This window comes from Schistocerca gregaria, chromosome X (genome assembly GCF_023897955.1).
Source record: "Schistocerca gregaria isolate iqSchGreg1 chromosome X, iqSchGreg1.2, whole genome shotgun sequence".
Classification (NCBI taxonomy): domain Eukaryota; kingdom Metazoa; phylum Arthropoda; class Insecta; order Orthoptera; family Acrididae; genus Schistocerca; species Schistocerca gregaria.
Window position 1 is genome coordinate 616,689,459 of NC_064931.1, and position 15,689 is coordinate 616,705,147.

General features: G+C 43.2%; 1 protein-coding gene and 1 pseudogene across 1 annotated transcript in view; one reads left to right on the forward strand and one right to left on the reverse strand.

The window, feature by feature from the left end:
• Positions 1–15,689, reverse strand: part of LOC126298502 (facilitated trehalose transporter Tret1-2 homolog) — a 282,166-nt gene that overhangs the window by 253,938 nt on the left and 12,539 nt on the right. The window lies entirely within an intron of this gene.
• LOC126299830 (5S ribosomal RNA) lies at positions 342–459 on the forward strand (annotated as a pseudogene).

A 15,689-nucleotide genomic window follows, 5' to 3' on the forward strand; every position in this document is an offset into this window, starting at 1 on the left:
GAAACCTAATTCTGGATGGCTGAACGTGGGTTCGAACCGTCCTGCTCTCGAATGCGAGTCCATTGTATTAACCACTGCGCCACCGCGCTCGGTTGTTCTGACAAATGCTTCAGCAAAGGTGGTGACTATGTTGAGAAGTAACCAGTGAATCTATATCAACATTCCAATAAATATTTCTTACTTAGGGATCTTTTCGTTTTCTTTATCGGTCATCGGAACTTACTTTAGGCTGCAGCTCGTACTGAAGTGGGTGTTGGCATTGATTCCATATTGGTTACGATAATGCGTTCACTATGCAGTTCAGTAACGCACGCGCATTCCTACTTCCTTATTCAGTAATTGGCAACGGCCTTGCCGCAGTGGATACACCGGTACCCGTAAGATCACTGAAGTTAAGCGTTGTCGGACGGGGTCGGCACTTGGATGGGTGACCATCCAGGCCACCATGCGCTGTTGCCATTTTTCGGGGTGCACTCAGCCTCGTATTGCCAATTGAGGAGCTACTCGACCGAATAGTAGCGGCTTTGGTCAAGAATACCATCATAACAACCGGGAGAGCGGTGTGCTGATCCCACGCCCCTCCTATCCGCACCCTCCACTGAGGATGACATGGCGGTCGGATGGTCCCGGTAGGCCACTCGTGGCCTGAAGACGGAGTACACCTGAATTACCTCTATTTTATTTTGTGCTGATAATCAGAGGAATTTAACAATATAATTTTTTGATGTGTACTAAAATATCTAGTGATAGTAATACAGTACATGTGTGACATAGAAACAGCTATATGAGGAGGACTCGCTTTCATTGTTTTGCTAGAAATTTAGTGTTTCAGACGGTAATTTTGTTGCTAAGACCTTTTCCACTTTTACAAGTAAACGTCAGACTAGTGATAATTTGGTTTTATGCTTACCATACTCCTTCTGGCAATTTTGTAACTATTTTTTGTGTTTAAAATGCCGTCGTCTCTTAATTTCTTACTGAATAATGTAACGAAACATTAACCATTGTCTGATTAGGGCTCTTCGTTATATTCAAAATCTACGACATCTGTTGTGGATAGAGTTCTCTCTCGTCCAGTTCAAAACCACACCAGTGTGTTCCGCCCTAATAACGGAATATACATAGTAAAAAAAAAAAAAAACTAATAGAAGGAAATACTGAAACTCCAGTTAAATCGCCTCTGCAAAAATTTTAACTTATATGACGTCTTAAGGTGCTTCAGTTATTACATCTAGATGATATAATTACCTTAAATGATTTCTGTTTCACAGAAATTACTGCAGAACTGGATCTCGGTCGTTCAACAATTCCTATCAGCAGCTTGCAAATAAGTTATTCAAAGCAACTGGTTCGTGTAGCATAGAGGTAGTCTATTAACGGCCGCCGGCCGCGGTGGTCTCGCGGTTCTAGGCGCTCAGTCCGGAGCCGCGCGACTGCTACGGTCGCAGGTTCAAACCCTGCCTCGGGCATGGATGTGTGTGATGTCCTCAGGTTAGTTAGGTTTAAGTAGTTCTAAGTTCTAGGGGACTGATGACCACAGATGTTAAGTCCCATAGTGCTCAGAGCCTTTTTTTTTTTTTTTTTTAGTAATGGCCATTGTTCTCCTACATACTGCTATGAAATATGTTCCGCATTGGTCAGGAATACGTGAAAAGTTTAAGGGTAATACGTGGAAGTTCGGTCATTATCAGTATTAGAAAAGAGCAAATGCTTTGACTCCCCCCCCCCATAATAGTACAAAAAAATTTAAAATCGTCCCTTGTCAAGTTGAAAATATGGAAGTGTGAGTTGTTTAGAAACTATCTTTTACTTTCAGGCGTAATTCAAGAAATATTATCTATAATCCTACAGGGTATGGACAAAAATTTGGCAACACCATAAAAACAACATAATAGCATGCCTAATACCGTGTAGGAAAACCATTGGCATCAAAACCGCTTACATTTCACGTTATGTAACGATGATGGAGGCGGATATTTGTCACCCACCCTTCTGTCCAAAGCAGACAACAAAGGCTCAGTAATATTGAGATGTGATAACTGTAGTGGCGACAATTCATCTTCGTGCTCACAATATCAGTTCTGAACCGGATGTGTGAACCGGACTTCTGACGTCTAGGAAGACAGCATCGCCATTGAGGAACGAACTTTGTATCGTGGGGTGGATTTGATAAATCAAAATGGTCATGTAACCCTTGGCAATAATGTGACCTTGCATAGTACCCACAAGGCCCATGGAGTACCACGATGTGGCTGCCCAAATCATAACCGGAACCGTCGCCTTGTTTCACTCTTGGGTCGTAAAGGCGGCCAGAAGTTGGTAATAGTGTGAGACGAGACTCATCTGACCATATGAAATTCTTTCGTTGCTTCATAGTCCCGGTTTTAGTGGCTACGGTGCTACGTTATTATCTTGTGGGCATTTACATAATCGATGAGAGGTTTTGGAATTCCAGTCGTCCTGCATTTCCCAGTTTATGGAGCTCCCTTCATGGTTTTTAGATGCTGATGGAGTCCGCTAGTGTTACATTCAGTTCTGCAGTGACTTCTGCAGCTGCCGTCCATTTATTTTTCGTCACAGTCCTCTTCAATGACCGTTTGTTATAATCACTCAACTAATTTCGTCCGCGTTGTCACTTAACAGATAATGTTTCTCGTTTTCCCTATATACGGTTTAATTCTTCAATGTGGTGCCTCTTGAAACATAAAACACTACGGCTACCTTGGTTACAGAAGTAATACGAGTACTAAGAATGTGTCCACATTCAATCTCACTTAGCTTCGTCTTAATGCACTCACATCTACCCAGAACACTGTTCTGAACACGATTGACGCTTGCACTATATTGAGGACATTGTACAGGTGTCATTCGTGGTCAAACACAACAACGCATCGTGCAGGTTTCGCTAGCATCTGCGTTTATGTTCGAGCATGTATTTGTCGCGGTATTTTCATTTGTGTTCAGCCTTTGTACGTTACATAAAAAACAGTCGAAATCTACACGGTAGGCCTGTAATATGAATCAGTTAATGAAGTCTATGATATTTTTCGCTCATTATGAGTTATTAAAGCTCCGCTCTTGATACATTTGACAACGAATAAATTTAGACGATGCCTTTCGTGTTATTTTTCCACAGTTATTCATATGAAAACGCGTATTCTCGCAGTGAAATGTGAAACACTTTATTATTATAGCAGATATTTAAAGAAAAGCATACGTGTGCCAATGTGCAATGGAATTGTTATACATGTCCACACAGTATGCAAAATAGATCATTATTCCACGGATAAAATGTGTTTTAACGTATGGAATCGAAAAATATTTTTTAAATTTCTTTCGTAGTCTACTGACCAGTCGAGCGGTTTTTGTCAGAGACGGAATGTTATGTTAGTTTGTACGGTGAGGGAAGGAACGGACCACCACAGTACTCCATGCACAATGAATTATTAAAAATTCGCCTGAATTGGCTGCCATCTGTGAAAACGACATGCAATTACAGAAAGAAGCGATTAAATGTATATAACGATAAAACAATAACATATACATCAATTCAGTGGTGGAGCAAACCTCCGATGGCACGGTATTATTTTATCATTCTGTTCCACAATATTCGTTCCTTCCCTGAAAAACAAATCCCTATTTGTGCACACACTCTTCTTCACGATTGGGATAAGGATGACTCATAGATTTCACACCCATAAACACTACTAAAACAATTAAAACCCGCATGCTTAACAAATACAATAAAATACTGGGGGCTAAACCCTGACTATAAACTAACATGTAATCTATATTAACTGTTCTATAGCAAGCCCGAAACGGACTAAAATTAATAACTGGCCGAGCATGGGGGTTGTATCTCTCCACCTGACTACATACCTACAAATCCTCTATCCGCCCTATCTCCATTTCAATAAAACTCTATCACTCCGTGAAAACTCTTGAATGCTACGCACTGCGGCTAGCTGTCACCATCCAGTTGTCGTCCCCTGAACGAATCCATTATCGGTGCATAAAATTCCCGTTTATCCTTATTAGCACTGAACACCTATGAATTCCATAAACTAAACCTACACAATTCCATCGTTTCTCCACTAATTCCCAGTCCTAGTACATTGCAGTACCTACACCAAAACATCATTTTGATCTACACCTACGCACTCTCCAAACTTCTTCCAACGCCCTGTGAGAGGCTCTCAGCTCCAATTAATGAAATTGAACTCGACGTCAATCCATTTTATCAGATCAAACCAATCCCCCTATCTACCCTTTTCTATATGGGAGCTCTGAAGCACTGTTCCCCTTTCTCGCAACTACGTCACTATGGAACAACCTCCTCCTTTCAGACACAAACTCAGACTCCCGTATTCTCCCATCACCAACCCTTGTAAGTAGGCTGTTTAGGATTTTTTATTGGTAACGCCGCCGCCACGTAGCGCTCTGTATGAAAATCACTGGCTGTGCTGTACGCAGTCTGTGTTTAGTTTGCATTGTTGTCTGCCATTTTAGTGTTGAGCTGCGGCAGCTGGATGCTAACAGCGCGTAGCGTTGCGCAGTTGGAGGTGAGCCGCCAGCAGTGGTGGACGTGGGGAGAGAGATGGCGGAGTTTTGAAATTTGTAAGAATTGGTGTCATGGACTGCTATATATATATATTATGACTAGTGAGGTAAATACATTGTTTGTTCTCTATTAAAATCTTTCATTTGCTAACTATGCCTATCAGTAGTTAGTGCCTTCAGTAGTTTGAATCTTTTATTTAGCTGGCAGTAGTGGCGCTCGCTGTATTGCAGTAGCTTGAGTAACGAAGATTTTTGTGAGGTAAGTGATTTGTGAAACGTATAGGTTAATGCTAGTCAGGGCCATTCTTTCGTAGGGATTTTTGGAAGTCAGATTGCGTTGCGCTAAAAAATATTGTGTGTCAGTTTAAGCACAGTCGTGTATAAATTTTTCTAAGGGGACGTTTCACCCTTGCACATTACAACAATACCGCAAGCCAATCCAGTAAATTCATTGGTACCCTTCGCTCTATACTCTCAGAGAACCAGTCAATTTCAGAGTTGATTAGTTTTGTGAAGGCGCGAGGTATGACGAATTGTTAGATCAGGAGGGTTAGGACGTCAGAGTAGGTGCAGTGAGCCCTGGTAGGACACGGCGGTCGAGTGAAGTATGTGTCCGGAGGAAGGAAGGCGGGCCATGGTTATGGAGAGAATACAATACACCTCTCAACGAGTTTACTGTTGAAATTCGCCGAGCTATTGTATTCTCGACGTGATAAACGTTATTGAAGCAGTAAATGTGTTCAGTTTCACAACAAAAGCACAGCATTACTACCAGGAAGGCAAATAGAGCGCTTGTACGCATATCTTAAATGATCAACCAAATATGTAGAGGTTTTCACAAGTTATCGGTGCGCTCATACCGCCACGAACAAAGCGCAGAGACTGGCGTGCAGAACGGGCCTGGCGAAGGCCAGCCCGCATGGCTTCACCTCGAAAGTACTGAGGAGCAGATAATGACTGCTGCGATTGTAGTCTAGCGCGCAACATTGAGGAATGCGTGACGGACGCTGGTCTGCAATGGTAACCTGTTGCATAAGACCCTGCCGTTACCCATGGGACGACTCCCAAAGTTGCTTTCTCCCCCTCCTGTCTCTACTAACTGTCAGATTTTCGAAGACTTTTCTAAGTAACAACAAAAGAATACTACTGACACTGACTGTAGCTAATGACACGAAAGTGTTTTTCATCACAATATGTGCGAGAAATGTTATTCTAATCGCTGCAGTGTGACCATTACTTTGATATAGAAAAAGGTAAAGGGAAAAGGGTGGGAGAGAGAAAGGAAGAAAAATAACAAAAAGAGTATGTTATTTTGTCTTGCATGCAGCAGACTGTGAACAAGCCCAGCTTAAGTTTTTAGGTGTGACCCTGGTTCGGTAAGTTTGGTACCAGCGACGCTGCCTGTACATATGCAGGCATTCCTTCAAATGATCTCACCCCGTTCATACGTGCACTCAGTTCCGGACTGCCTGACTCGTAATAATCATGGAACATGTAGTGGTTACTGAATTCTAAACTTCCGAATAAGCAACATCGCTTGCTGCCAGAACAATGAGACAATCTTACGCGTGCCTGTTGTACGGGATATTGCGTAATTAAATGTGAATTGTCCACGAATATATGTCTGTGCTTAAGTTAAGTAAACAGGTGACTAGGAATAAATACTGATGATCAGTATATGATTTACGTGTACAGTTAGTAATGATAAGAAGTCATCGAACAGCATAACTGAGTACTCTACCGGTGCTCTTGTGAAAAAGAAACTCAGTAAAGTACAAAATTCCGACACTGAACACAGAGAATGCCTCAGGCTGTATAACAGAACTCTGCTACTATGCAGTTCACTTCACTCCACAAGCTACACTCTATGATCGAAAGTACCTGGACAACACCAGAATACGTTTTTGATACATTGTGCTGCAACCTACTGCCAGATACTCCATACCAACGACCTCAGTAGTCATTAGATATCGTGAGAGAGCAGAATGGGGGGCTGCGCGGAACTCACGGACTTCGAACGTGGTCAGGTGATTGGTTGTCACTTGTGTTGTACGTCTGTACGCGAGATTTCCATACTCCTAAACATCCATAGGTTCACTGTCTCCAATGTGATAGTGAAGTGGGAACTTAAAGGGACACGCACAGCACAAAAACGTACAGGCCGACCTTGTCTGCTGACTGACAGAGACCGCCGAGAACTGAAGAGGGTCGTAATGTGTAATAGGCAGAAATCTCTCCAGACCATTACGCAGGAATTCCAAACTGCATCAGGATCCACTGTAAGAACTATGACAGTTAGGCGGGAGGTGAGAAAACTTGGATTCCATGGTCGAGCGGCTGCTCATAAGCCACACATCACGCTGTAAATGCCAAACGACGCCTCGCTTGGTGTAAGGATCGTAAACATTGGACGACTGAACAGTGGAAAAACGTTGTGTGGAGTAACGAATCGCGGTGAACAATGTGGAGATCCGATGACAGTGTGTGGGTATGGCGAATGCCCGGTGCACGTCGTTGCCAGCGTGTGCAGTGCCAAGAGTAAAATTCAGAGACGGTGGTGTTATGGCGTGGTCGTGTTTTTCGTGGAGAGTGCTTGCACCCCTTGTTGCTTTGGGTGGAACTATCACAGCACAGGCCTAGATTGATGTTTAAAGCTCCTTCCTGCATAACACTGTTGAAGAGGAAATCGGGGTTGGCGACTGCATCTTTCAACACGATCGGGTTCATAATGCACGGCCTGTGGCGAAGTGGTTACACGACAATAACACTCCTGTAATGGACTGGCCGGGACAAAGTCCTGACCTGAATCCTACAGAACACCTTTGTGATGTTTTGGAACGCCGACTTCGTGCCAGGCCTCACCTACCGACATCGATACCTTTGCTCAGTGCAGCACTCCGTGGAGAATTGGCTGCCATTCCTCAAAAAGCTTTCCAGCACCTGATTGAACGTATGCCTGCGAGAGTGGAAGCTGTCATCAAGGCTAAGGGTGGGCCAACACCATATTGAATTTCAGCATTACCGATTGAGGGCGCCAAGAACTTGTAAGTAATTTTCAGCCAGGTGTCCGGAAACTTTTGATCACATAGTGTACCTTCGTTTTGTAGTGGAGACTATTTTGTGTGCCACTATCACTTACCCGTTTTCCTGTTACAGTCGTAAATTTGCGAGAAGAACGATTGCCGGTAAGCTTTTGCGTGAATTCGAATCTGTAGACGCTGTTGGGAACGTACGCTCCAGAAACTTTTACAGCAAACCACATCGTCATGCAGAACGCCTCTCTTGCAGCGTCTATCACTGTAATTGACTGGGTATCTTCGTGACGCTTCTGCGGCTACTAACTGAACCTGTAACGAAACGTACTGCTCTTCGCTGGGTCTTTGCTGTTCTGTCTATCGATTCTATCTGTTACGGATCCCAGACTGACGAGCAATATTCAAGTATTGGCCGAACAAGGGTTTTGTGAGATACCTCTTTTTTGTGTGGACTACACTTCCTGAGAATTATTACAATGAATCTCAGTCTGGCATCTGCCTAACCAACTATTCGTTTTATGTGGCATTTTAAAATTACTCCATACTCGTACTTCTAGATTCACGGGGTCTAACTCAAAAGATATTCAGAAAATATTCCTCACGCATAGAGGAGGGAAATGTTATATGGACATGGATCCTGGATAGCTTTATTTCCATGTCAGAGCTCATTTTCTATTTCTCTTCACAATCACATTAATCATGGGAAATCATGTTATGCTGGTACGTTTTGTTTCTGTGTATTTTTCATGATTAATGTAATTATGAAGAGAACTACAAAATGAGCTCTAACATGGAAATAAAGCGTTACCGGCCCATGCCCAAACAACGTATTTTCTTCTTCTATATGTAGGAATGTTACCTTAAAGTTTGGTCATATCTTTCCGTTACACCCTGTACTATGGATGTGACTGTTCTTCAATCGTGAACTCATATAATAATGAGCCCTTCTGCATTTTTATGTGCAATACGTTACATTTGTTTATGTTGAGGGTCAACTGACTCTTCCTGCACCAAGCATCGATCCTCTGCAGGTCTTCCTGCATTTCGGTACAATTTTCTAGCTTTGCGACATGTCTCTATACACCACCATTATTCTCGAAAAGGTTCAAGGTACTTCTGAAGTTATCCAACAAGTCATTTATATACAGGGTGAGCCAGAAGTGTGTCAATATTTGAAAATTCAACACTTCTCGGAATAATATAGGTAGAAATGTAAGATTGACACACGTTCTTGAAATGATATACGGTTTACTGAAACCAAATAAGTGCACAAGATGACCAACAGATGGCGCTTCATATGATACAAAAGCAATAATTAGCATTAGAACAGATTTTTAGCAAAGACGATGTTCTCTGTAATAAATGCTCAACATGTCGGCCGCCACTCGTCAACGCTACCTTTAGTCGAGGGACAATGTTGTGAACAGCACTGAACAACAGATCAGTAGTTATAGTGAGAAATTGCCGTCTGGTGTTGTCCTTTAGCATCCCAAATGAGGTCGGACCCCCGCAGTAGACTTCGGACTTCAGGTAACTCCGCAACCATTAATAACACGGATTGAAGTCTGGGGACCTGGAAGACCAAGCGTGACGGACTTGGCGGTTCAGCCCGCGATCCTCGCAAAACAATGTGCAGCAATATGGGGTGGAGCGCCATCCTGCAAGAAAATCGTACCTTCCAGCAGGTGTTTATCAGCTAGGCTAGCGATGATATGACTCCCTCTCTCACTAAAGCTCATTTTCATGCTGCGACACTGACGTGCTGCTGTCCAGCGCTATCTGTTGACCAGTTTTTGCACTCGTTTTTGGTTTGAATAAAATGGCTCAAATGGCTTTGAGCACTATGGGACTTAACAGCTGTGGTCATCAGTCCCCTAGAACTTAGAACTACTTAGACCTAACTAACCTAAGGACATCACACACATCCATGCCCGAGGCAGGATTCGAACCTGCGACAGTAGCAGGTTTGAATAAAACCACATGTCATTTTGGACGCGCATTTCCATTTTTACCTCTCTGCCTTCGTTATTCCGCGAATTAATGCTTTTTCAAATGTTAACGAACTTTTGGGTCATCCCGTGTATTGTGAAGATTTATGGCTATAAAGGGTGATTTTTTTCCACCGCGTAAAAACTCTACGGATTGATCGATGAGTGGATGCGGAATAAAAAGACCATTCATTCCATCATACATCGCTACAGAGACTTTGAACTAACGCGTGCAGTACTATTCAGCCACAGTTACAGTATGTGGTGAAAATGGTTTCCACGTGCCTCGACGAAAGCGTGTACACGCCGTAACATGTTCTGTCTCACACCTTCACATCGGACGGGATGCATCCGAACATGAATACGCTGCTCCAGTGTCTCCATATCTGAAATGGGCTCTGCATACACGATACTTTTAGATGGTCCTTTAACAAGAAATTGCGTGGGTTGAGATCCAGTGAACGAGCAGGCCATGCAACTGGACCCCCTCTCCTCATCCATCGACCAGGGAAGACACGACTCAGATGCGTCCGGACGTTAATGGCGAAGGGGGGTGGAACACCATCATGTAGCAGCCACATAACACTTCGAATCATCAGTGGCACTTCTTCCAGCAGGGGAGGCAAAGTCACCCGCATGGAACGCAGACAGTTCCGGCCTGTTAGGTGACGCGGAAGGAAGATTGACCACAAAATAAGGTAGTAACAATTGTCCTGGAGAATGTTCGACACGGTTGTCTGGCTTACCCAGTACTGGCGGGCCAACTGCCTGGTACTGTCGCCGGCCGGTGTGGCCGTGCGGTTCTAGACGCTTCAGTCTGGAACCGCGTGACCGCTACGGTCGCAGGTTCGAATCCTGCCTCGGAAATGGATGTGTGTGATGTCCTTAGGTTAGTTAGGTCTGAGTAGTTCTAAGTTCTAGGGGACTGATGACCACAGATGTTAAGCCCCATAGTGCTCAGAGCCAGTTGAACCATTTTTGAACATGGTACTGCCACTGCGGTCGCCTTCCACAGTGTTAAGCAGAGTGCACGAACATTTCGGGTACGTCCTTCATGATTTCCTGCTTCCTGAAACGATCCTGTCTAAGACAAACGGCGAAACACTGTTGCAAACATTGAATGCTGTGGTTGTTGTCAGCGGGGACAGGTCTCCTAATACAACCTTGCTGCCCGCCGCCCGTTGCCATTTACCTTTCCGTAAGTAAACACAATGTGGGCAAGCTCTCGATTCGAATACGGAACCATTGCGTACAACGCTGTATCACATCAACCACAAGGTGAGTCAGCAACAGAAGTGAATTGGACACATTACCAATTACTAAGGCAGAAGAGGGCGCTGGGGCATTACGTGCCACCCTCTAGGAGGAACCCATGCGTACTGTAACTGTGGCTGCATGTTATTAGACCGCAGTCTTTTTAACAAAGTATGACTGAATAAATGGTCTCTAGTACGGAAACTATGGATTTCCTGACTTAAGTTCATTAGACCGTTTTTGTTCCGTATGCTGTCACCGATCAGTTCCTAGACTTTCTACACGGTGGAAAAAGTAACCTCGTATAACACTCCCTCAGGGCGCGTGGGAAGTTACTTTTACGTCTGAAGATCTCTCACCGTTGGGAATCACATACTGTGTTCTGTTGTTTTCAGAACCCATGTTGATTCCTACAGAGGAGATTATCGGTTTCCAGAAATGTCGTAATACGCGAGCATGTACCATGTCCGAAAATTCTACAACAGGCCGATGTCAGACAGATAGGCCCATTGTTTGAAAACGGGAATGACTTCCGCTTTTTTACAGTGACCTACGGTACACTTCTGTTAGAGGAGGAGCAACTTCTGTAGCATGGTATTGTTATCTCATCACATCCAGTGACCTTTCCTCTCTTGAAAACTTTCAGTTGTGTTTCTGTCCCGTAATTATTAATTTCGATATTTGAAATTTTGACGTTCGTGCGACGATTTAAAGAAGGAACCACAGTACGCTCTTCCTCACTAAACAGTTTTGGAAAAAGGTGTTTAGTATTTTGGCCTTCTCTGTGTCGTCCTCTGTTTGGGGATGTCATTATTGTCACAGAGTGTTGGACAGGTGACTTCGAAACGTTTTCTGATTTAACATAAGACCAAAACTTCTTAGCATTTTGGTTTCAAACTCGTTGAACGCCTCATGTATTTAGCGACGCCTCCAATACTAATTTCTGTAATTGGTAGAGGCAAACGTCAACAGTATGAAGCATAGTCCGATGGAGTACCACAGTCCACGAACAGACGAAATTCATGTTTTCTCTGGACAATGACAACAGGTTGGAACGGAAGTTTGTCCTTGTGCATGGATGGAAGGTAGACCAAGGTTTAAAGTTCCATGAACGACGAAGGCATCGGAAACTGAGTACAAACACAGATTGGACAAGTATAGGTCAAGAAATCAGTCGTTGTCTTTTCAAAGGAGCCATCCCTGCCCTTGTCTTGAGTGATGTAGGGTTTTTGTTGTTGTGGTCTTCAGTCCTGAGGCTGGTTTGATGCAGCTCTCCATGCTACTCTATCCTGTGCAAGCTTCTTCATCTCCCAGTACTTACTGGAACCTACATCCTTCTGAATCTGCTTGGTGTATTCATCTCTTGGTCTCCCTCTACGATTTTTATCCTCTACGCTGCCCTCCAATACTAAATCGGTAATCCCTTGATGCCTCAGAACATGTCCTACCAACCGATCCCTTCTTCTGGTCAAGTTGTGCCACAAACTTCTCTTCTCCCCAATCCTATTCAACACCTCTTCATTAGTTATGTGATGTACCCATCTAATCTTCAGCATTCTTCTGTAGCACCACATTTCGAAAGCTTCTATTCTCTTCTTGTCTAAACTATTTATCGTCCATGTTTCACTTCCATACATGGCTGCACTCCATACAAATACTTTCAGAAACGACTTCCTGACATTTAAATCTACACTCGATGTTAACAAATTTCTCTTATTCAGAAACGCTTTCCTTGCCATTGCCAGTCTACATTTTATATCCTCTCTACTTCGACCATCATAAGTTATTTTGCTCCCTAAATAGCAAAACTCCTTTACTACTTTAAGTGTCTCATTTCCTAATCTAATTCCCTCAGCATCACCCGACTTAATTCAACTACATTCCATTATCCTCGTTTTGCTTTTGTTGATGTTCATCTTATATCCTCCTTTCAAGACACTATCCATTCCGTTAAACTGCTATTCCAAGTCCTTTGCTGTCTCTGACAGAATTACAATGTCATCGACGAACCTCAAAGTTTTTATTTCTTCTCCATGGATTTTAATACCTACTCCAAATTTTTCTTTTGTTTCCTTCACTGCTTGCTCAATATACAGATTGAATAACATCGGGGAGAGGCTACAACCCTGTCTCACTCCCTTCCCAACCACTGCTTCCCTTGCAGCCGTGACTTATTAAACTGATAGTTCGGTAAGTTTCACATCTGTCAACACCTGCTTTCTTTGGGATTCGAATTATTATATTCTTCTTGAAGTCTGAGGGTATTTCGCCTGTCCCATACATCTTGCTCACCAGATGGTAGAGTTTTGTCAGAACTGGCTCTCCCAAGGCCGTCAGTAGTTCCAATGGAATGTTGTCAACTCCCGGGGCCTTAAGCACGGCAAATACAATTCTTAAACGAAAGGGCGGGATCTGAACCCCGCTCCTCCCGAATGTAATTTCACTGCCTTAACAGTTGAGCAACCACGTTTTGATCTTTTGTGTACGTTTGTAGTCTCATAACACTGGAAACCTCTTGCTACTGATCTTCAGTACCTCGTAAGGCCTATGGTGAAGAAAATCTATTACGTTTGCTGATAGCATTTCTTTCTTTTATGCAGCAATGTTATTGAAGACACAGCGGTAACTGAGTTTCCACACAGACAGAGGATGCAAGAAATTTGGTTTTTGTCTTTAAACACGGATATTGTTGCTGCGTCCAAATGGGCCTTAGGAAAAATTATTTTGCATTATGTTCTCGTAGAAACTATTTCATGGTTTCTGCAAATGACACCTCTCTGAAGTTGGGAATGTGCAATACATCCAGTTTTACACCGAGAATATGGGGTCTGAGAATGAAATGGGAAGGTTTCCGTTGGTTACTGAAGAAGAAATTTTTACTATTTTATTACATATTTAAGTGGCAGTCAAATGAAAACAGACAGATGGAAGAAAGTAAGTAAAGTGTTTATTATTTCAAATATATATGGGAATGCAGGCTTTCTCGGCGAATCTTGAAGATAAATTCTTCTCGGGTTGACAGCCGAGTCAATGCGTTGTTCTCCAGCATTGACTCGGCTGTCAACCCGAGAAGAATTTATCTTTATTATTTCAAATGTAATCGCCGTAACTGTTAAAACGTTTATCCCACTGTAAGATAAAAGGGTCAATGCCTTTGTGTAAAAATGTTTGTGGTTGCCTACGGAACTATGATTGTACCCTGGCGTCAACCTCTTCGTCCTAAGCAAATCAACGGCTACGAATGTCTTCCTTCAGGTCCCTAATAAATATGGAAATTGGGTGGGGAGAGATCTGGACTGTATGGGGGATGTGTAAGGGTTTCCCAGTGAAACTTTTGCAGCATAGTCGATGCAACAGCCACGCCAACTGCGGGAAAGTCATGATGACCTTTTCCTTTGACTGCAAGGGCCGGCTGCTCATTGATTTTCTGGACACGACGCCGCAATTAATGCACAGTGGCACGCGGACAATTTGCAAAACTTCAGAGCGCTATCAAGTCCAAGCGCCCAGGAATGTTGACGGGCGGCATCATTCTGTTGCAGGACAATGCCCGCCATATGTTGCCAAGGTTATTTCGAGTACTCTGCAGACGTTTCACGAGTAAGTACTTACATACCCTTCATACAATCTTGATCTCACCCCTCGTGAAGACTGGGTGTTGTATGATGTCCTTAGTCTGGAACCGCGTAACCGTTACGGTCGCAGGTTCGAATCCTGCCTCAGGCAAGGATGTGTGTGATGTCCTTAGGTTAGTTAGGTTTAAGTAGTTCTAAGTTCTAGGGGACTGATGACCTCAGAAGTTAAGTCCCATAGTGTTCAGAACCATTTGACGACATTAGTGGCCGTCGATTTGATTTGGACGAAGAGCTGCTTGCCTGGGTGCAATCATAGTTCCATAGACAACTGCAAACATTTTTCCATGAAGGCCTTGACCGTCTTGTCTCACAGTGGGATAAACGTATTAATGGTTATGGCGATTACATTTGAAATAATAAACAGTTTACTTAATCAAAATATCCACGAGTGTACTGCCGGTCTATAGTGTCCAACGGGCAGTACACCCGTGGATATTTTGATTATCAAATACGCCGGGAGAAACTCAAGAATCACAACAGTTTACTTACTTTTTTTCATCTGTCTCGTTTTCATTTGACTGTCTCTTAGAAATTGATTGTACAATAACAGTCATTACGGGTAGAACACAAAGACGTTTTTGTCTGAACACTATGTCCAGCAAATGCCCTCCGCGCACCATGCACTGTCTTTTCAGCATGAAGATTCCTCTCTGAGGTTAACGAGAGTTCACCAACATTCTGTACCTTAAGTTTTGGTTATTCACTAAACCGGAGAGGTGAAAGTGCGTTTCGTTTCTATTCCACATTTTGTTCACTTCGATGCGATTTTCATCAAGAATCTTGACAATATTATCGCAGAATACGGTTCATTACTGATAGTCGCTCCAATTAAGAGATTACACACACTGAAGACTTCTTGGAAAATCCTTCCCCTTACTAGTCACTTATTCCAAGGTGTAAGGCATGTTACGTGGTTGATGAACATGGACTTTTTAAACCGCTGCTAGTTGAACTGCTACGATGTTTTCAAGGGTCCGAAGAGTTTTTACACTACCACCTTTTTCTTTGAACGTCGGTTCGATTCGTTAGAGGTTGCTTATCAACATTCCAGTCGCATTGTCTGATCAAACAAGCTGGTTACGCCTAATTTAAAAATGACTCCGAAAGTTACGTCGTGGTTTCACCAAACTCTTATTATTCTGATACTATCTTTCAGTACGTACCCACGTCCACCACCCGAACGACGATCCATTGCATCTAAACGGTACGCTGTGCAG